Source organism: Phyllobates terribilis, unplaced genomic scaffold (assembly GCF_046119375.1).
Source record: "Phyllobates terribilis strain yellow unplaced genomic scaffold, ASM4611937v1 Scaffold_11__3_contigs__length_659146591, whole genome shotgun sequence".
Taxonomy (NCBI): Eukaryota; Metazoa; Chordata; class Amphibia; order Anura; family Dendrobatidae; genus Phyllobates; species Phyllobates terribilis.
In genome coordinates this window covers 414,404,665-414,427,096 of record NW_027362771.1, presented here as the reverse complement: position 1 = coordinate 414,427,096, position 22,432 = coordinate 414,404,665, and the positions used below count along the sequence as shown (strand labels likewise).

General features: G+C 44.8%; 1 protein-coding gene across 1 annotated transcript in view; it reads right to left on the bottom strand.

Moving 5' to 3' along the window:
- LOC141165208 (CDC42 small effector protein 2-B) overlaps nucleotides 1–21,711 on the bottom strand; it is a 62,853-nt gene extending 41,142 nt beyond the window's left edge. The window contains exon 1 of the mRNA XM_073650837.1: nucleotides 21,623–21,711. The gene's annotated coding sequence lies outside the window, so the exon portion shown is untranslated. The remainder of the gene's footprint in view (nucleotides 1–21,622) is intronic.
- Between the last annotated feature and the right edge of the window lie 721 nt (nucleotides 21,712–22,432).

Genomic DNA, 22,432 nt, shown 5'->3' with positions numbered 1-22,432 from the left:
AGGTAATTCATTCCGTGATCCAGAAATCCAAATCCTTGTTGACGGCACCATCGACGTAGCCAGTTGTTCACCTGTAGAATCTTATTCCACCTCATTGTTCCATGGTCATCCACTGGGAGGATGGATGAGAAGACCACCTGCGCTCCCAATTCTTTCACTTTCTTGCCTAAGTCTTCAAAGTCACTGCAGATGGTTTCCAGGTCCTTTCTTGCGGTGTCATTTGTCCCCACATGTATTAGCAGGAATGGGTAGTGATCTGTAGGTCTGAAGAGTCTTGATATCCTGTCAGACACATCTTTAATTTTTGCTCCAGGAAGACAGCACATTTCTCTTGAGGTTATGTCTGGTCTGCAGATAGCGGCCTCTGTTCCTCTTAACAGGGAATCCCCCATGACCACCACTCTCCGTTTTTTCTTCACAACATTCTTCTTTCTCCATCCAGGAGGATTCTGAGGGCTTACAAGGTTATTCATTGCTGGCAAAGTCTTATCTTGCTGTATTTCTTCAAGGTTCTCCTGCGTGAGAGCCTGGTACTGGTTCCTGAGCAGTATGGGTGCTGACTGCCTCTCGATCCTCCTGCTTCTGTGGGTCACATGCTTCCATTCCTCTGTTTCGTCAGGTGCAGTTCGAATTTCTTCTCTTTCTGAATCATGAAGAGATAATTCTGCTCTGTCTAAGAACTCTTCACCTTCCTTAATGATTTTCAAGGTAGTTAACCTCTCTTCTAGATTTCGCAACTTTTCCTCCAACAGGGACACAAGCTTGCATTTCTGGCATGTGAAGTTTGGCTTTTCCACTGGCAAGTCTGTGAACATGTAGCAGGATATGCAGCTCACCAAATGGCTCCTGGACTCTTCCATGTTCTTATTGTTAATGTTCTGAAAACAGTGAAAAATGCTTCAAAATGCGCGCGCCGTTAACCAGGGGAGGAGTCCTGAGGAGATAATTTGCATATTTCCACTGCATTTTGGGGTAAGTGAAGAGTCTCCGCGAGCTCAAAGAACACTGGATTTTGGCTGTTGGAGCTGAAAAGAGGACCACCACAGTGACTTGCATTGGTTAGTGTGCGGTCCTTATGCTACCTGTGTAGGGTGAGAGGAGGGCTACTAGAAGTGTTTGTAATAAGACTGTAAGAGATGAGAGCTGTTCGCTAATCACATTCGGGTATGCTGTGCTCCAGCACTGGTCATTATTCTGCAGTGAGGAGAGCAGGCCGTTTTTCAATGGGAACGTGATCTTCTGTCCCCAGTGTGTTGCTGCCTGCGTAAGATTGGTCAACGTTAGGCCACTGTCACACTTTCAGTATTTTAGCTCCGTATTTGTTAGCTAAAACCTGGAGTGGAACAATCAGTATAATAGAAACACGTCACCACTTCTGTATTTATCACCCTCTCCTGCTTTGGCTTACAAATACTGAGGTAAAAAACCTCACCAAATACTGAAAGTGTTAATGTGGCCTTACAAAGAGGGAGACTTACACAGCTCCAGTGAAATTCTTCTGGTAACGCCGCCTGGGACTGTTTAGTGCCATTACTTTGATTGCCAATATCCCTGCATCGGAGAGGTGAAGTTAAAGGGAACCCCTCATGTAAAATTCTATCAACCTTCAGATATTGGGTTAATCTTCAGTTTAATAGCATTCTTACACCATGTGGCACCCACAGTTAGAGCCCCGCTGCCAGGAGGAAATGAACTTTATCCCCCCCAGCAGCGGCACAATTTCAGTCACTGCTCTATGCATAGAGAGTGGTGGCCGTAACCACACCCCTGGCACTAACTGACAGCTGTCCCTAATGCTGAGCCGGCTGTCAGTTAGTGCCACCCCTAAGTTGAACACTGCCAGGGGAAATAAAGTTAATTTCCTACTGGCAGAGAGGCTTTCAGTGCGGGTGCCGCAAGCTGTCAGGATGCTATTTACATACGCACGTACGTATGTAAATAGCATCCTGACAGCCATATTATATATATATTTCCTGAGAGTTTCTGCATCTCCCTGGCATAAAAAAAAAATGCATGCGGATTTTCCTGCCAGGGACAAGCGGATGTGAAGCGTTCTTCACATGCATTTCCGCATGCGGGTTGTCAAGCGATTTTAGCATCAGTGCTTGTCAACTTGGTCACACTATATAAATCCATGCAACCGGCATGAATTTATATAGTGTGACCCGAGAGAATGTCAAAAAATAAATCTATACTTACCTTCCGATGCCCCCGCAGTCTTGCTTCACCGTCCCGGCTGCCGGCAGATCGTGTTACACTGAAGGACCTGCCGACGTCAGCGTTGCGTGACCAGTCACATGACTATGACGTCACAGCAGGTCCTTCAGTCCATCACGAACTGCCGGCAAGTGAAGAGAAGGAGAGCGGGGAATATAATATACACACATACACAGTACAGACCAAAAGTTTGGACACACCTTCTCATTTAAAGATTTTTCTGTATTTTCATGACTATGAAAATTGTACATTCACACTGAAGGCATCAAAACTATGAATTAACACATGTGGAATTATATACTTAACAAAAAAGTGTGAAACAACTGATAATATGTCTTATATTCTAGGTTCTTCAAAGTAGCCACCTTTTGCTTTGATGACCGCTTTGCACACTCTTGGCATTCTCTTGATGAGCTTCAAGAGGTAGTCACCGGAAATGGTCTTCCAACAATCTTGAAGGAGTTCCCAGAGATGCTTAGCACTGGTTGGCCCTTTTGCCTTCACTCTGCGGTCCAGCTCACCCCAAACCATCTCGATTGGGTTCAGGTCTGGTGACTGGAGGCCAGGTCATCTGGCGTAGCACCCCATCACTCTCCCTCTTGGTCAAATAGCCCTTACACAGCCTGGAGGTGCGTTTGGGGTTATTGTCCAGTTGAAAAATAAATGATGATCCAACTAAACGCAAACCGGATGGAATAGCATGCCGCTGCAAGATGCTGTGGTAGCCATGCTGGTTCAGTATGTCTTCAATTTTGAGTAAATCCCCAACAGTGTCACCAGCAAAGCACCCCCACACCATCACACCTCCTCCTCCATGCTTCACGGTGGGAACCAGGCATGTAGAGTCCATCCGTTCACCTTTTCTGCGTCGCACAAAGACATGGTGGTTGGAACCAAAGATCTCATATTTGGACTGATCAGACCAAAGCACAGATTTCCACTGGTCTAATGTCCATTCCTTGTGTTCTTTAGCCCAAACAAGTCTCTTCTGCTTGTTGCCTTTCCTTAGCAGTGGTTTCCTAGCAGCTATTTTACCATGAAGGCCTGCTGCACAAAGTCTCCTCTTAACAGTTGTTGAAGAGATGTGTCTGCTGCTAGAACTCTGTGTGGCATTGACCTGGTCTCTAATCTGAGCTGCTGTTAACCTGAGATTTCTGATGCTGGTGACTCAGATAAACTTATCCTCAGAAGCAGAGGTGACTCTTGGTCTTCCTTTCCTGGGGCGGTCCTCATGTGAGCCAGTTTCTTTGTAGCGCTTGATGGTTTTTGCAACTGCACTTGGGGACACTTTCAAAGTTTGCCCAATTTTTCGCACTGACTGACCTTCATTTCTTAAAGTAATGATGGCCACTCGTTTTTCTAAACTTAGAATTTGTATTATGGCAAGAAAAAAGCAGCTAACAGTCTATTCAGTAGGACTATCAGCTGTGTATCCACCAGACTTCTGCACAACACAACTGATGGTCCTAACCCCATTTATAAGGCAAGAAATCCCACTTATTAAACCTGACAGGACACACCTGTGAAGTGAAAACCATTTCCGGTGACTACCTCCTGAAGCTCAAGAGAATGCCAAGAGTGTGCAAAGCAGTCATCAAAGCAAAAGGTGGCTACTTTGAAGAACCTAGAATATAAGACATATTTTCAGTTGTTTCACACTTTGTTAAGTATATAATTCCACATGTGTTAATTCATAGTTTTGATGCCTTCAGTGTGAATGTACAATTTTCATAGTCATGAAAATACAGAAAAATCTTTAAATGAGGTGTGTCCAAACTTTTGGTCTGTACTGTTACAGTTTTCTATGGTACCCAGGTCCGGAGGAGAGTCTCCTCTTCTCTAGACCTGGGTACCATCCGCACATTAGAACGCATGGAATGCGCATCTACATATACAGTGATGCGTAATCCATGGCGGCGAAAACGCAGCACTTCCGCAAAATAATTGGTAGTACTGCGTTTTTTTCCGCAATGATAATCTGCAGCGGAAATTTCCGCAGCATGTGCACAGCACATGCGGATTATTATTGGGTAACATGGCAGGCCTTCTACCAAGCGTTTTTGCCGCTGCGGAAACGCTTAAAAAACGCATCATGGGCACACAGCCTGAGATGAAATTGCTTCAGGTGCAAGAGACTTGTACATCAGGAGCCAACAGTGTCCACAATAGGTACAGGAAAAACGGAAATGTTCATAACAAATTAAGCTCCCCTACATTGCTCCTGCCCTAACAAGGGCAGATCCCAAGTATTAGACTAAACTAATGTACCCCACTCCAACAGAAAGTGTATCCTGTATACGGGTATAATCCCTATGCGTTTCCTCCCCCGTGTGGGGGACTCATCAAGGGATGTAAGACAATTATAGGTACTGGTTCCTGCAATGGCAGGTAACCAGAGGTCTGGCTAGAGTAGTCACTGCTAGCTAAAGTGGTTGTGTCTGTAACACATTCAATCCACCATTTTTAAGTATTCCCCACGTTTACTACCGGCGTCTGAGGTCATTTCCGGGCCTTAATTGGACCACATTATTAGAAAGTGTGTGTTTGTGTAGATCATGGATATATATCATGATGCAACCTTTGGACCGCATCATGAAACGTACGGTCTCATCATTGGCGGCAGCGTCATGCGGCCGCACCACCTCCGGCCCGAATACAATGCGGCCACGTCATATGGCCACGTCCTTTCCGGCCACGCCTGCATCATTTTCAATCAAGGTGCGGGCCTACCAAATTATGCCAGCACGCTTCCGGTTTGAGGATCGGATGCATTATACTCCTGTTGCGGAGTTCAATTTCCATGACACCGACTCTGTAGTCGGAGTCGGTCCATTTTATACAGACTCCACGACTCAGACGCCCACTGTTAAACCACAATATAGAGCCGCACCATTATGGTGGTGAACAAAGTACAGTGGGTACAGACTATGAGAAATAAGATTCTCTGGTCTGATGTGACGAAGATAGAACTTTTTGGTGATAATTCTAAGCGGAATGTGTGGAGAAAACCAGGCACTGCTCATCACCTGCCCAATAGAATCCCAACAGTGAAACATGGTGGTGGCAGCATCATGCTATGAGGGTGTTTTTCAGCTGCAGGGACATGACGACTGGTTGCAATTGAAGGAAACATGAATGCGGCCAAGTACAGAGATATCCTGGATGAAAACCTGTTCCAGAGTGCTCAGGATCTCAGACTTGGCCGAAGGTTCACCTTGCAACAAGACAATGACCCTAAGCACACAGCTAAAATAACAATGGAGTGGCTTGAGAACAAATCTATGAGCATTCTTGACTGGCCCAGCCAGAGCCCTAACCTAAACTCAATTGAGCATCTCTGGAGAGACCTGAAAATGGCTGTCCACCAACATTCCCATCCAACCCGACGGAACTGGAGAGGATCTGCAAGGAATAATGGCAGAGGATCCCCAAATCCAGGTGTGAAAAACTTGTTGTATCATTCCCAAGAAGACTCATGGCTGTACTAGCTCAAAAGGGTGCTTCTACTCAATAGTGAGCAATAAGGGTCTGAATACTTATGACCATGTGATATTTCAGTTTTTCTTTAATAAATTTGCAAAAATTTCTACATTGTTTTTTTTTTTCCAGTCAAGATGGGGTGTAGAGTGTACTTTAATGAGAAAACACGCATATCACTTACCGGTAATGTGTTTTTTCGGAACCCATGACGGCACAACGAGAGAGGGGATCCGTCCTTCAAGGGACAGGAAACCTTCAAGATAAAAAGGGCAGCGCCTCTCTCCGCCTCAGTGGATTATGGAGCATGAGAGGACACTCCGGTTAGCGTACATAATCTTATTAACTATATACAAATTTCACCCATGTGAATACTTTAATACCAACCAACCGTAAGGTGATCACCATAGTGATCGGGAGGGAATGTAAAGGTGCAGTCATGGGTTCTGAAAAAAACACATTACTGGTAAGTAATATACATGTTTTTCTGTCACCCATGACGGCACAACGAGAGAATTACAGAGAACTAGGTATGTAATGGAGGGACCACAGCCTGCAGAACCCTTCTCCCAAATGTGAGATCAGAGGAGGCAGAAAGGTCAAGCCTATAGTGATTATAGAAAGTGGACAGAGATGACCATGTGGCCGCCTTACATATTTGCTCAATGGGCACGTCCGCTCTTTCTGCCCAGGAAGCAGCCATGGCCCGTGTAGAGTGGGCCTTCACATTGTTATGAGGATCTCTGCCTGATCCCGTATAGGCCATCGTGATGGCTTCTCAGATCCACCTTGATAAGTGCCTCTTGAGACCTTCGATCCCTTTTGGGAGCCCTGAAAGGAGACAAATAGAGACCCATCCTTCCTCCATGAGCTTGTGGATGCTAAATAATGTATAAGGCATCTCCTGACATCCAAGGTATGACATTTTTCCTAGTTGCTATTTTTTGGTTCAGGACAGGAGGATGGTAGGGCTATTTCCTGAGACATATGAAACTTGGATACAATGTTAGGTAGGAAAGCAGGGTCTGGTCTCAAAACTACCCTATCGTCTAGAATTAAGGTAAAAGGTGGATCTGCAGATAAAGCCTGTATCTCACTAACCCTCCGTGCTGATGTTAAAGCCCCCGTCTCACATAGCGAGATCGCTAGCGAGATCGCTGCTGCGTCACAGTTTTGGTGACGCAACAGCGACCTCACCAGCGATGTCGCTATGCGTGACACTTTGCAGCGATCAGGCCCCTGCTGTGAGGTCGCTGATCGCTGCAGAATGCCCTGGACCTTTTTTTGGTCGTTGCCCTCCCGCTGGTCAGCACACATCGCTGTGTGTGACCAGCGGGAGCAGCGATCAGGCTGGTAACCATGATAAACAGCGGGTTACTAGGGGCACACGCGCACTTAGTAACCCGCTGTTTATCATGGTTACGAGCCTGCTAAAGTGAGCGGTAACCTCCCGCTCACCGTAGCAGAGTGGTAACCATGATAAACAGCGGGTTACTAGGTGCGCGTGTGCCCCTAGTAACCCGATATTTATCATGGTTACCAGCCTGCTCCTGCTTCAGCAGGCTGGTAACCAGGAGCAGGACATCGTGGAAAGATTCTTTCCACGATGTCGCTGCTCCCCTGATCGTTGGTGAGCCTGCCTGTTTGACAGCTCAACAGCGACCACATAGCGACGCAGCAACGATCCCTGACAGGTCGTATCGTTGTCGGGATCGCTGCAGCGTCGCTAAGTGTGACGGGGCCTTAAGGCCACAAGAAGTATTTTTTTTTTTCAGTGTAAGTAACTTTATGGACCTTGAGCTAAGGGGCTCAAAGCGAGAATTTGTTAATGCGTTAAGTATAAATCTCAAGAAGGGACCCTTTTTATAGGGGCTGGTTTGGCTCTACTGCATGCCCTCACGAACCTGGAAATCCATTTGTTACCGGCCAGATAATTATACAAGGCCACTAAGGCCTTGGACCTTTAGGGTGCAAACCGCTAGGACTTTTTCCAGTCCTTTCTGAAGAAATTCCAAAATGGCTTTTACGGGAAACCCCCCCCCCCCCAAGAGTGAATCCCTGAGATGACAAGAATTTCTTCCAGATTCTACTGTAAATTTTAGTAGTGATTGGTTTCCTACTACCTAGAAGAGTAGTAACTGGATTCGATGAGAATCCCCAACCTTCTAGCAACGACCTCTCAAGTTCCAAGCCGCTAAGTGCAATCCTTTCACCTGAGGATGGAATATAGGACCTTGAGGAAGAAGGTCGGGAATCTCTGGAAGAATCCAGGGGTTCGTGATTGACATGCTGCTCTTCAGCCAGAAGAACCATGGTCTCTTGGGCCAGAAGGTGGCTATGAGGACCACTCGAGCCTGATCCTCCCGGATCTTCCTCAACACTGCTGGAATTAGGCACATTGGGGGGAAAGGCATAGGCCAGATTGAAATCCCATCTGCACTGGAAGGAGTCTACTACTAGAGGATTTTCCGTGGGATTCAGTGAGCAGAACTTTTTTAATTTGCTGTTCTGACGAGTCGCAAATGGTCGACCTCTGGAGACCCCCACATGGCCACTAGCTGACGCAAGACTGAATGATTTGGAGTCCATTCTCCCTGCAATAGTGGCCTGCGACTTAAAAAGTCTGCCTTCGTGTTGTCCTCTCCTCTGATATGAAGGGCCATTAAATGAGAGCACTTTCCTTTCCACTAGAGAAAATATCCTCCCCGCAACCTGCATTAGAGATTTTGAGCGAGTTCACCCCTGGTGGTTCACATATGCTGCAGTGACCTGGTTGTCAGACAGAATTTTTATGTGATGTCCTCGTAAAAGGGGTAAGAAGCCGATTAGTGCATTCTCTACTGCTGGTAGTTTCCACATGTTGGAAGACTCCAGACTCTCCTCCTCTGACCAAGTCCCCTATATCAGGTGGTTGTCTAGGTGCGCCCCCACCCCTTGGGGCTGGCGTCTGTAGTAATTACTCTGGTAATAAGAGGAACCCAGGGAACGCCTGTCCAGAACATGTTTATCATTAACCACCAATGCAGTGACTGAATTACATTGTGAGGGAGTGTTAATCTGCCCTCCAGATGCCCCCTGAGGATGATTTCATTCTTTAGGACGTCCCATTGTAATTCCCTTGAGTGAAATTGGGCCCAGCATACTGCTGGAATGCAGGAGGTGAGAGACCCCAGCAGAGACATGGCCCCCCTGAGAGTCATTACTAGGTTTGTTATGGCCGCCGAAACCAATTTTTTTTTTTTTCTGTTCGGGCAGGTGGCATTCCCGTCGAACCGAATCCAGAGTAAGGCCTAAAAAGAACTGAGTTGTTTGGGGTGGGGTGGGGAGAATCAGTTTTGATTTTTCTAGGTTTAAACACCATCCTAAGTTTTTTAAGATAGCGCACACCTGATCCACTTGGGCCAGGCAGAGATTGTGAGTTTTTCCCACTATTAGGAAGTAATCCAAGTACGGGATGATCAATCTGTCCTCCTGAGATGTGCCGTAACCTCCGCTATAAGTTTTGTGAATATGCGGGGCGCCACTGCTAGGCCGAAGGGAAGAGCTCTGTACTGAAAGTGCCTGACGACTCCCTGTACAGTTACGGCCACTCTGAGGTATCTCTGAAAGTTGTGATGGATTGGCACATGATAATACACATCTCTTAGGTCCAACACTGCCATGTAGCAGCCGGGAAATAGAAGGCTTATCGTTGATTTTATTGTTTCCATCTTGAATGATTGAATGTTCAAGGAATTTGTTCAGGCCTTTCAAGTTGATAATTACTCTGTATGAGTTGTCCGGTTTCTTTAGAAGGAATAAGGGGGAATAGAACCCTCTTCTTTCCTCTTGTGGTAATACCTCCCGTAAGACGTTCTTTTGAAGGAGACCTGAAATCTCTTCCTCCAGTGCCCGCTGTTCCGGTAGAGAGGATCTTAAGGAAGTCAGGATATATCTCTCTGGCGGGTTCCTCAGAAATTACAGCTTTAATCCTGATTTTATCAATCTGAGGATCCACCTGTTGAAAGAGATCCTTTCCCAGGCTGGAAAGAAGAGAGAGAGCCGCCCTCCCACCTGGGAGGGAGCGTCATTTTGGAGGTTTGCGACTATCTTGGGAGGGCCCGCTGAATAAAAACCCTTTTCCTTTTCTGGAACAATCCTCCCATCTAGCTTGTTCTTTGGATGTCCTTCTGCGGGCAAATTTCTTCCTCCGAAAGGACTGCTTAAAAGCCGAGAATGAAGATTTAGGAAATCCCTTCTTATCACCTGCCTTCTCAAAAATTGTGTCAAGAGAGGTACCAAAAAGAAAATCTCCTTCACACGGAAGAGAACATGGCTTTCCTTTCGTCTGTATTATCCACTGGGCAACATTTCAGCCAGACTGCTCTATGGCCGGCATTAGACAGGGCCGCAGATCTTGCCGCTCATTTGGTGGAATCCGCAGAGGCGTCAGATAAGAAGGCCGCAGCTCCTTTCAATACTGGAAGAGAGGCCAGAATGGAGTCCTTTGACTCGTTTTTTAACGTGGTCTTCTAACCAACCCACGAGGGATCTTTCAGTACAGGTCGCCGCTATGGCTTGTTTCAATGCCCCCGCAGATGATTCCCAAGTACCCTTAAGGAAGGCATCTACCTTCTGGTCCTTCAGCATCCCTGTATCTTCAAAAGGGAGAGAAAATTTTTTAGAAGCTTTGGACACTGCAACATTCAGCTTCGGGGCTTTATTCCAGGATGCGGTATCTTCCTCATTAAAGGGATATTATCTTTTGAAGGAGGGTGGAAGGGGACCCTTTTTCTCTGGCCTATCCCACTCCTTCTTGATAAGTCCCTGCACCTTATCGTTAATAGGCAAAACTCTGTTTCTTGCGATCCAAGGTACCGAACATAATATCTTGTACCGATTTTTTTGCCTTCTGGTCAACTAACCCCATTGTGGACCTGACGGCTTTTACTAAGCTATCAACACTCTCTAGGGGAAAACAATGACCTGTGCCTGTCACGATATCCGAAGAGTAAGGCAGCGTTCACACATTGCGTATTTTGAAAAAGCGCGCGAAAATACGCAATGTGCCTGGTGTCTGCCAGCAAAGTGAATGGGAAATTCACTTTGCCGTTCAGACACTGTGATTTTACACAGCGCGAAAGCGCAGCTGCGTAAAGAATTGACATGTCAATTCTTTACGCAGCTGCGTCCTGCGCTTTCTCCTATTGTGCCCATTATAAGCGATGGAATTACGCTGCGGTGTTCACACACTGCGTAATTCCAGCGCTTTTCTATGGAGGCGCAGGAGAAACTATGGATACTCACCTATCCGATGGATGGGAGAGGCGTCCGGTCCGGTCCCGCACTTCCAGCATCTGCCGGTGAAGCGATCAGCTGTAAGCCAACCGGCTTGTAACCGGCTTCCGGTCAGCTGATTTACAAGCCGGTCACGTGACAGTCAGCTGATCGCTTCACGGCAGATGCTGGAAGCCGCGGGACCGGAGCGGACGCCTCTCCCATCCATCGGATAGGTGAGTATCCATAGTTTAGTTCTTTTAAAGCAGTGTATGTACTGCAGCCAGAAGCTGTCTGTACATACACTGCTAGGGGGACACTCACACAGACGACACATAGACACACACTGTACATTACACATGTCACACTTCATTTCACACTGCGTTTTTTGCTGCGCTTTTTTACGCAGTGTGTGAATGGAGGTGCTTTTTTTACCCGCTTAAAAAAACGCAGGTAAAAAAAGCAGGAAAATACGCAGTGTAAAAAAACGCAGGGAAATACGCAATGTGTGAACGCAGCCTAAGAGTCAGCGGAGTCATCCAGCATTCCCTTGTCGGATTCAGAGTCTGAAAGGGTGGGTGGAGTTTTTGCTCTATGGGTCTGGGACGCTTCTTTTGCCTGGGGGGGGAAAAAAAATAAATAAATAAATCGATTTTAGCGATCTTTCCACCTCAGACCGAATAAGGGTTTTAAGTCTGAAGCAAAGTCCGGAGTTCCCTCCGAAATGGTTTCCTCAATACATGGCTGGCATAACTTTTTGGGACAGTCTTTAGTCAGACCCCATTCACACAGGGCACACTCTGTATTTGGATTTCCCCATACATTTCTTAGGGACATCCTGACCATATAAAAGGAGGAAGGAGAGGGAGAGAGAGACAAAACAGAAAAAGTTTACATTAATACGTTGACTTTCACATAGCTTACTCACCACCCAGTAGATAAAAACAGGGTAAGGGAATGGAAGGCAGGACGGTATCCGACACTTCTCAGGAGACCGTGGAATCATCGATCCTGCTTGAGCTATGCCGGCTGGATCTTGAATCCTTGGGGCTGCGTGTCCCAGAACGCCCACGACTCCTGCTCTGCGGTGGACGCTGCTCCTGGGTGCGCTTCTGGCGCCGAGGCTGTTGCGGTTGCTCCATCACCTTGTGCTGCTGCAGCATGGTCTGCTGCTCTTGCTGCTGATGCGGTGGGGAGGGCTGCTGTGAGGCCATTACGGTGCACTGCGCCCCTGCCTAGCCGGTAATCTACCCTTAAGTACTCCCATTGTGCCAGGGAGATCACCGGACGGCTTTTCCGCAGCTTCCGGTACCTCCCCCGAAAATTACATCCGGGGGTCAGAAGTTCCGGTGTGAGTCATCGGGGTGCGACTTCTGGTTCGTCACTTCCGGTCGCGCCCCGTGGTTGCCGGTCACCATGCTGAGTAGGTGCCGCCAACCCCGCCCGCACGCGAGGAGACCAAACTGTAGGTATTAGTGGCTGCACAGAAAAAGACCTATATTTTGAAGCAGGGCTGTGAAATCGGAGTCGGAGTCCATTTTGGTGGCGTCGGAGTTGGTATAAAATGGACCGACTCCAACTCCTAAAATATATAATATATTGGGTACAGTAGTTCAATGCAGTTTGTGGGGAATATTTTTTTCATAAGAATTTTGTAAAGTTATGAAATATCCTATAAATGTCTGTCCTATTCCTGATCTAAGGGTCTAGACTTTTAGCTTAGGTGAATCTGTGCTACAGTAAATTTATCACTTAAACATGAGCCATATATGTGGGAGTCGGAGTCGTGGAAATTGAGGAGTCTGATTCGGAAGTTTGGCTTACCGACTCCACAGGCCTGGTTAGCAGTCCAATACGTTAATAGGCTGCAGGTTCCATATACACAATAAACACTCTACATGACTCATTACTGTATAGGGACCAGATAAGGGGAGTAGCAAAACAATTAGAATATACAGGGCCCTAATTCAAAGGTAGGGTCCATAAGGGGGTTTACTGTAAGAAAAAACAAAATAATTTTGGCCGAGACCACAACAATCTGGAGTCCCAGATTACCTTAAGAAAATAAATATAATCGCATGTGCTTTCAGGCAGATTCCATACATCAGCAAGATCAATAGATGAGAAAGACTCAAAATATGGAGTAGGATGAGAGTGGGAGGAGACCATGCCCGATCTGATTGGTTTCTGTTAATTATAAATGGACACATGAAAAACACGACATACAGATGGCGACGGATGTGAGATCTGATTTTACGGACCCATTGACTTCTAATGTGAGAGTCTGATCCCGAATACAGATCAGCGGTGCATGCTGCGATTACACGCAGACCATCAGTCAGTGTGTAAAAACGATTGTAACAGCTGACACCCGATGCCATATGCCAGGAGGGGTCAAGCACCGCTGCTGGCACATTAACCCCGAAATTCCGGGAGCAAGGGGAGGTAAGCACTGTTACTTACCTACTCTCCGGCGTCTCGCTGTCTCTGCCGGGTCCCGGATGTTGTCATGGTGACCCAATGTCATCATGACAACATCCGGGTCACCAGGAGGCAAGAAGTTACTTTGGTCATGCGCAGTGCGCAACCAAAGTAACTTCTACATGCAGCACTGACAGCCTGTATATAGCATAGAGACGCTGCAGCATTTCTATGCTATATAAGCGATCAGGCTGCAAAAAGTGAAGGTCCCATAGTGGGACATAGTGAACAAGTAAAAAAAGGTGTCAGAAAGTGAAAAGAAAAAAAAAAAATAATAATAATATTGTAAAAATATATGAAAAAAATAATTCCCAAAAAATAAAAATTTTGTACCCATAAATAAATATTATGAAAAAAAACAAACAAAAAAAATCAAAAACACTATAAAAGTACACATATTTGGTATCGCCGCATCTGGAACGACCTGACCTATAAAACTGTCCCACTAGTTAACCCCTTTAGTAAACAAGGTAATAAAAAAAAAAAAAAAAACACACAACAAAGCAAAAAACATTGCTTTATCATCATGCCGCCAAACAAAAAATGGAATAACACGCAATCAAAAAGACGAATGTAGATAAAAATTGTACTACTGAAAACGTCATCTTGTCCCGCAAAAAACAAGTCGCAATACAGCTCCATCAGCCGAAAAAATAAGAAAAGTTATAGCTCTCAGAATAAAGCAAAAAAATATTTTAGATTGTGTAAAAGCGCCAAAAAAAGATATAAATGTGGTACCGCTGCAAACGTACTGACCCGAAGAATAAAGCTACCTTATTAATTTTACCACACGCCGAACGGCATAAAAAAAAAAAAAAAAAAAATCCTGAATTGTTGGTTTTTGTTTATTCTGCCTCCCAAAAATCGGAATAGAAAGCGATCAAAAAAAGTCACGTGCCCGAAAATGGTACCAATAAAAATGTCAACTCGTCCCGTAAAAAAAACAAATAAAAATATGGAAAAATTATAGCTGTCAAAATATGGCGATGCAAAAACTAGTCTTTGCAAAAAGAGAAGCGTCTTTTAGGCTATGTGCCCACGATGCAGAAATGAAGCAGAAAATTTCTGCAGCATTTCTGCATCTCCCTGGCAGAAAAAACGCATGCAGATTGTGCATGCGTTTTTCCTGCAGAATACATGCGTTTCCGCATGCAGATTGACAAGCGCTTTCCAGGCGATGGCATCACTTGGAAAGTGCTAGACAACTAGGTCACACTGTATAAATCCATGCAAACAGCATGGATTTATACAGTGTGAACTGTAAAAATTAAAACAAATAAAGCTATACTCACCCCCGAGGCCCAGGTGTGTGCAGCAGCGCTCGTTCCTGTCTGGTTCCTGGCTGCCGGCATATCGTGAGACAGAGCGGTGAAGGGCCTGCGGTCACATGACTGTGACGTCACCGCAGGTCCTCAAGCGATGCCGGCATTCAGAGAGAAGCCGCCGGACAGGTGAATATAACTTTGTTATTTTATTCTTTTTTTACAGGTACAATGGTACCCAGGTCTGGATGAGAGTCTCCTCTCCTCCAGAACTGGGTACCATCCGCACACAGAAACGCATAGAAGCCGCTTGTAGAAATGTACAGTCGCGGTTTCTATGCATTTCAATGCAAGTCAATGGCGGGAGTTCCGCTGCGCTACCGCAAAATTAAATGACATGCTGCGGATTTTTGTACGCAGCATAAACGCTGCGGAAAAATCCGCAGCATGTGCATAGAACATGCGGAATCCCCTTGGGGACCATGGGGTGCGGATTACCTAGCGTTTAACAAGCGTTTACGCTGCGGAAATTCCGCAGCATAAACGCTTGAAAAACGCTACGTGGGCACGCAGCCTTAGTGTGTGACGGCTGTCAATCATAAAAACCCGATATGAATCTGGCAGTGCTGTAATCGCACCGACCCAAAGAATAAAGTATTCTAATCACTAATACCACACGAGGAATGGTGTAAAAAAATAAATGCTAAAAATAAACGCTAGGGTTTTTTCAAAAATAAAGAGAAAAAAAAAAAGACGACGATATGGCAACTAGTGTTGAGCGCAAGTGCTCGCTACTTGAGTTGGCATCGGGTGCTCGGGTATGCACTGAGTATCGCGGGTGCTCAAGTGACATGCTAGAGTCTCCTCCCCATATGCTTCGTGGCCAAAAAAAAAAGTTGCATGGATTGCCTGCCATGCACGAGCGATCCCCGCATGTTTTTTTTTTGGGTGTCTAATAACCGTGAAACATGCGGAGTGGGAACTCGAGCATGTCACTCGAGCACCCGCGATACATGGTGCATACCCGAGTACCCGATGCATACTCAAGTAGCGAGCACTTGCGCTTAAGACTAATGACAATTTATTCAATATGATGACCTAATGTTAGCAAAAAGTGGTACCTCTGGGTTCAAAGTGTTCACTATACCCCTTTATAAAATCCTTGTGGGGTGTAGTTTCCAAAATGGGGTCAATTGTGGGGGATTTCCACTATTTAGGCACATCAGGGGCTCTCCAAACGCGACATGGTGTCCACTTTCAATTCCAGACAATTTTGGGTTCAAAAAGTCACACAGTGCTCCTTCCCTTCTGAACCCTGACGGGCGCCCAAACACTGTATTTTCCCCACATATGGGGTATTGGCGTACTCAGGAGAAATTGCATAAGTTTTCAGAGTCCATTTTCTTCTCTTACTCTTGTGAAAATAAAAAACATTTGGGGCTAAAACATAATTTTTGTGAAAAAAGTTCTATTTTTTTGTTTTCACGTCTTCATATTATAAACTTCTGTGAAAAAAGTTAAATGTTCATTTTTTTTCCTTCCACATTCCAAAAATTCCTGTGAAGCACCTGAAGGGTTAATAAACTTCTTGAATGTGGTTTTGAGCACCTTGAGGGGTGCAGTTTTTAGAATGGTGTCACTTTTGAGTATTTTCTGTCATATAGACCCCTCAAAGTGACTTCAAATGTGATGTGGTCCCTAAAAAAAAAATGGTTTTGTAAATTTTGTTGGAAAAAATGAGAAATCGCTGGTCAAATTTTAATTTGTGCTGATGTAAAGTAGACATGTGGGAAATGTTATTTATTAACTATTTTGTGTGACATATCTCTCTGATATGTCACAGAAAAAACCAGGGGAGGAGTCCTGAGGAGATAATTTGCATATTCCCACTGCATTTTGGGGTAAGTGAAGAGTCTCCGCGAGCTCAAAGAACACTGGATTTTGGCTGTTGGAGCTTTTTTTTTTTTAAGCTTTTTTCACTGTTTTCAGAACATTAACAATAAGAACATGGAAGAGTCCAGGAGCCATTTGGTGAGCTGCATATCCTGCTACATGTTCACAGACTTGCCAGTGGAAAAGCCAAACTTCACATGCCAGAAATGCAAGCTTGTGTCCCTGTTGGAGGAAAAGTTGCGAAATCTAGAAGAGAGGTTAACTACCTTGAAAATCATTAAGGAAGGTGAAGAGTTCTTAGACAGAGCAGAATTATCTCTTCATGATTCAGAAAGAGAAGAAATTCGAACTGCACCTGACGAAACAGAGGAATGGAAGCATGTGACCCACAGAAGCAGGAGGATCGAGAGGCAGTCAGCACCCATACTGCTCAGGAACCAGTACCAGGCTCTCACGCAGGAGAACCATGAAGAAATACAGCAAGATAAGACTTTGCCAGCAATGAATAACCTTGTAAGCCCTCAGAATCCTCCTGGATGGAGAAAGAAGAATGTTGTGAAGAAAAAACGGAGAGTGGTGGTCATGGGGGATTCCCTGTTAAGAGGAACAGAGGCCGCTATCTGCAGACCAGACATAACCTCAAGAGAAATGTGCTGTCTTCCAGGAGCAAAAATTAAAGATGTGTCTGACAGGATATCAAGACTCTTCAGACCTACAGATCACTACCCATTCCTGCTAATACATGTGGGGACAAATGACACCGCAAGAAAGGACCTGGAAACCATCTGCAGTGACTTTGAAGACTTAGGCAAGAAAGTGAAAGAATTGGGAGTGCAGGTGGTCTTCTCATCCATCCTCCCAGTGGATGGCCATGGAACAATGAGGTGGAATAAGATTCTACAGGTGAACAACTGGCTACGTCGATGGTGCCGTCAACAAGGATTTGGATTTCTGGATCACGGAATGAATTACCTATACGATGGACTACTTGCTAGAGATGGGGTGCACCTTACGAAGACTGGAAAACATGTATTTGGAAGTCGCCTTGCTACACTCATCAGAAGAGCTTTAAACTAGAACAATGTGGGAAGGGAAGCAAAAGGCCAGAAAAAGCCATACAGCTGACAAATACTATTGAGATCTCTGCTACTGGAAGTGGAAAGAAAGAACAAAGACAAAAAAATCTAAATAAAAATATGGGAGGAAGAGAAACCAATCACAAACTAAAATGTTTTTATACAAATGCACAAAGCATGGGCAACAAACAAGGAGAATTGGAACTACTAATGCAGGAAAAGAAATATGATGTCATTGGAATCACTGAAACTTGGTGGGACGATACACATGATTGGAATAAAAGGCTAAAAGGATACAACTTATTTGCAAGAAACAGAATTGATAAACGAGGAGGAGGTGTCGCATTGTATGTTAGAAAAGCGTATATCTGCACAGAGATTGAAGCTTCAGAGACTGGGAGTTCTGTGGAAACTGTTTGGGTAAGAATACAAGGAGAGAACAACGGAAAGGACACCATTGTAGGCATTTACTACAGGCCACCTGGGCAAGCTGAAGATATGGATGAACTCTTTATGTTTCAAATGACCAAGTTCTCCAAAAAATATGACGTAGTGGTCATGGGAGATTTCAACTATCCAGACATTTGTTGGGAATCTCTCTCAAGTAAAACTAACAGGTCAAGCAAATTCTTATCCTCTCTTGCTGACAACTTTATCTTCCAAAAGGTAGGGGAGAAAACAAGGGGATCTGCTACTTTGGATCTAATCCTTATAAACAGGGAGGAAATGGTTGAGGAGGTAAAGGTGGCTGGGACCCTAGGAGGCAGCGATCATGCTATTATAGAATTTTGGATAACTAGAGGAGGAAGACATGTGAAGACTCAAACTTCAAGGTTAGATTTTAGAAAGGCAGATTTTAAGAGACTCAGAAAGAGAATAGGAGGGATCCAATGGCTGGATGTCCTTAAGGACAAAAATGTCCAGGAAGGATGGGAAATTTTTAAAAATGAGATTCTCAAAGCACAATCGTTAACAATCCCGAAAAGTAGGAAGAATGGGAAGCATTTAAGGAAACCAGGATGGATGAACACAGAACTTAAACACATGCTAAAAAGAAAGAAAGAAATGTTTATTAAATGGAAAGAGGGAGGCATATCTAAAGAAGATTATAATGCAGTCTGCAGATCCTGCAGGGCACGTATCAGGTTAGCTAAAGCTGACAATGAATTAAGGCTTGCAAGAGATGTCAAAAGCAATAAAAAAGGATTTTGGGGGTATGTCAAAAGTAAAAGAAAAGTCAAAGGTGCTATAGGATTTTTACAGGATGAAAATGGAGAAATGGTAAGAGAGGATGTTGAGAAGGCCGAACTTTTTAATTCCTATTTTGCATCCGTTTTCTCTCAGAAAGAAAATGTAACATCAACTGATCTTCACTGTCCTTTTAAAGGAATAGAGGAATCCAAGTTATCTGTAAACAGAAAGATTGTGAGGGAATATTTAGCTAACATAAATGAGTTCAAGTCTCCAGGTCCAGATGAATTACACCCCAGAGTACTGAAGGAGATCGTAGAAGAAATTTTAGAACCACTCTCCATAATCTTTGAAAATTCTTGGAGAACAGGAGAAGTCCCAGAAGACTGGAGAAGAGCAAATGTTGTTCCTATCTTCAAAAAGGGGAAGAAGGTGGACCCAGGGAACTATAGGCCGGTGAGTCTGACTTCTATACCAGGAAAGATCTTTGAACAAATTATTAAACATCATGTATGTAAGTACATGGATAAGAATGAAGTGATTAACCAGAGTCAGCATGGGTTTGTAACTAACAAGTCATGTCAGACTAACTTAATTTCCTTCTATGACAGAATCACTGACTGGGTGGATCAGGGAAATGCTGTAGATATAGTATATCTTGACTTCAGCAAAGCATTTGACAAAGTATCTCACACCATCCTTATTGAAAAAATGACCAAGTATGCAATGGACCAGGCAACTGTTAGGTGGATTCATAACTGGCTTAGTGATCGGACTCAAAGGGTGGTTGTAAATGGCTTCACATCCAGCTGGATGAATGTCTCAAGTGGGGTACCACAGGGCTCCGTCCTGGGACCTGTATTGTTCAACATCTTTATCAATGATTTAGATGAAGGAATTGAGGGTAAACTGATTAAATTTGCTGATGACACAAAGCTAGGAGGGATAGCTAATACTAGAGAAGAGAGAGGATTCAAAAAGACCTAAATAAACTGGAGCAGTGGGCAGCAACCAACAGAATGGTTTTTAACAGGGAAAAATGCAAAGCACTACATCTGGGCAATAAAAATGAAAAAAGCATATACAGAATGGGAGGAATAGAGCTAAGCAACAGTACATGTGAAAAAGACTTAGGTATACTAATAGATCATAGACTGAACATGAGTCAACAGTGTGATGCAGCAGCAAAAAAGGCAAATACGATTCTGGGATGTATTAACAGAAGCATACAGTCTAGATCACGTGAAGTCATTATCGGTCTTTACTCCTCTTTGGTCAGACCTCATCTGGAATACTGTGTACAGTTTTGGGCACCACATTTTAAAAAGACATAGACAAACTGGAGCAAGTTCAGAGAAGAGCGACCAGAATGGTGACTGGTCTGCAAACCATGTCCTATGAGGAACGGTTGCAGGATTTGGGAATGTTTAGCTTGCAAAAAAGAAGACTGAGAGGAGACTTAATAGCGGTCTACAAATATGTCAAGGTCTGTCACATTGTAGAAGGATCATCTTTATTCTCATTTGCACAAGGAAAGACTAGAAGCAATGGGATGAAACTAAATGGGAGGAGACACAGATTAGATATTAGAAAAAACTTTTTGACAGTTAGGGTGATTAATGAGTGGAACAGGCTGCCACGAGAGGTGGTGAGTTCCCCTTCAATGGACGTCTTCAAACAGAGGCTGGACAGACATCTGTCTGAGATGATCTAGTGAATCCTGCTTTGAGCAGGGGGTTGGACCAGATGACCCAGGAGGTCCCTTCCAACTCTACCATTCTATGATTCTATGATTTAAGGGCATGGAATTCAAAGTTTGAAAATTGCAAAAATTTTCTAAAATTTGCGTTTGTTTTTTTTTTTCACAAATAAATGCAAGTGATATCGAAGAAATTTTGCCACTATCATGAAGTACAATATGTCACGAAAAAACAATCTCAGAATCAGGGGGATCTGTTGAAGCTCTAGAGTAATTACCTCATAAAGGGACAGTGGTCAGAATTGTAAAAATTGGCCTGATCATTAACGTGCAAACCACCCTCAGGGGTAAAGGGGTTAAATGCGGAACCCATTTGGCCAATCACAGCAGCGCTGGTTCCTCCAGCCATTAGTTGGGGATCCGCACAAACAGTCCATACAGGGACTTTCCGCATACACTTTTATATGGTGCTCACTCTGAAGAATACACGGTCACAAGTTGTCTTCAATTTCTAGACACAAAGTTAAACAAAAAAAAAAAAGCAAAGTTCCCAAAATACAATGAGCTGTGACGCCACAACAGCCAGGCTCGGGGATGGGGTCCATGATGACCCGCGGCCTGCCGGCGCCCCTCTGTGGCTGCAGGACACCAGTATTTGGAGAAAGCCATCACTATGATCCTCATCTACAAATTTGGGTTACAGGGAGGACACCATTTTTGCTCAAACAGAAACTGCAGCCTTGAAAGGCGCCAGACTGAAGCCCCAATGTGACCAGAGCCTTAGCTGGAAACCAGGGTCATACATCACATACATTCCTCAGACACAGAGCTGAGATGCACTACAATGACCAGCAGTTATAAAATTCCACCTCATAGGAGTCAGACATTGAGGAGTTAATGACTATATCCAGTATACCGCACAGCAACATGAAAGTTGTATGAAGCTCCTGAAATGAGGGACGTACACCGACCTCACTACCTGCCACAAGCCTCTGGTAAGTGCCTAGTGCACAGGCCATCACATAACACCCCCCACATCACCAGTGGTCCCGTCCACCTCCGGTACTCACACAGGACTGGCAGCTCCCCAGCACTCACTGCAGCACTGCCGGAGCGTCTGCGGCAATCTACATAGCCACGCCCCTGGGGCGGGGCCGACACTCTGATTACTAGCAGGTGCGGTTCTAGGTCCGGTGATGAACGAGTCTGTACGAGGCGCAGATGCTGCGTGTCATCTGCCATTACCGCGGTGATCGCCATTAATGTGCAGGCTCTGACCATATATACACACACACCCGTATTAACATGCGGTTTTAGCACAAATGTAGGTGAGTTTTGCTGGTTCAGGAACTTCTAGCAATTTCTATGTGAGTTGCAGAAAAAAGCAGCTCAGTGGCTGCAGCTGTTTCCATAGCTCCATGTTCAGTGGCCACAGCCATAAAGGCTAAGGTGTCCGCCATGGGCAGAGATCCCGGCCTGAGGCTGCACACACGGATTAGCCCACTATCCCTCACTGAGGCCCCACTCAGTATTCAGGGTGGATCTCATCCCCATCAGGCCACGTTCACATGTTCAGTATTTTACCTCAGAACCAGGAGAGGAACAATCAGAGGAAAAGTATAATAGAAACACGTCACCACTTCTGTATTTATCACCCACTCCTGGTTTTGGCTTACAGATACTGAGGTAAAATACTGATCGAATACTGAACGTGTGAACGCGGTCTTACAGTCTATGGGGCTGGTCACATGCTGGGTCTTTCTACAGATCAAACGTCTGTTTAAAAAAACCCCGAAGAGACATGAAATAATTAAACATCGCCAACGTGGAAGATCACGGAGATAATCACGGCCTCCGTGTGACGTCCATTTTTCACTGAC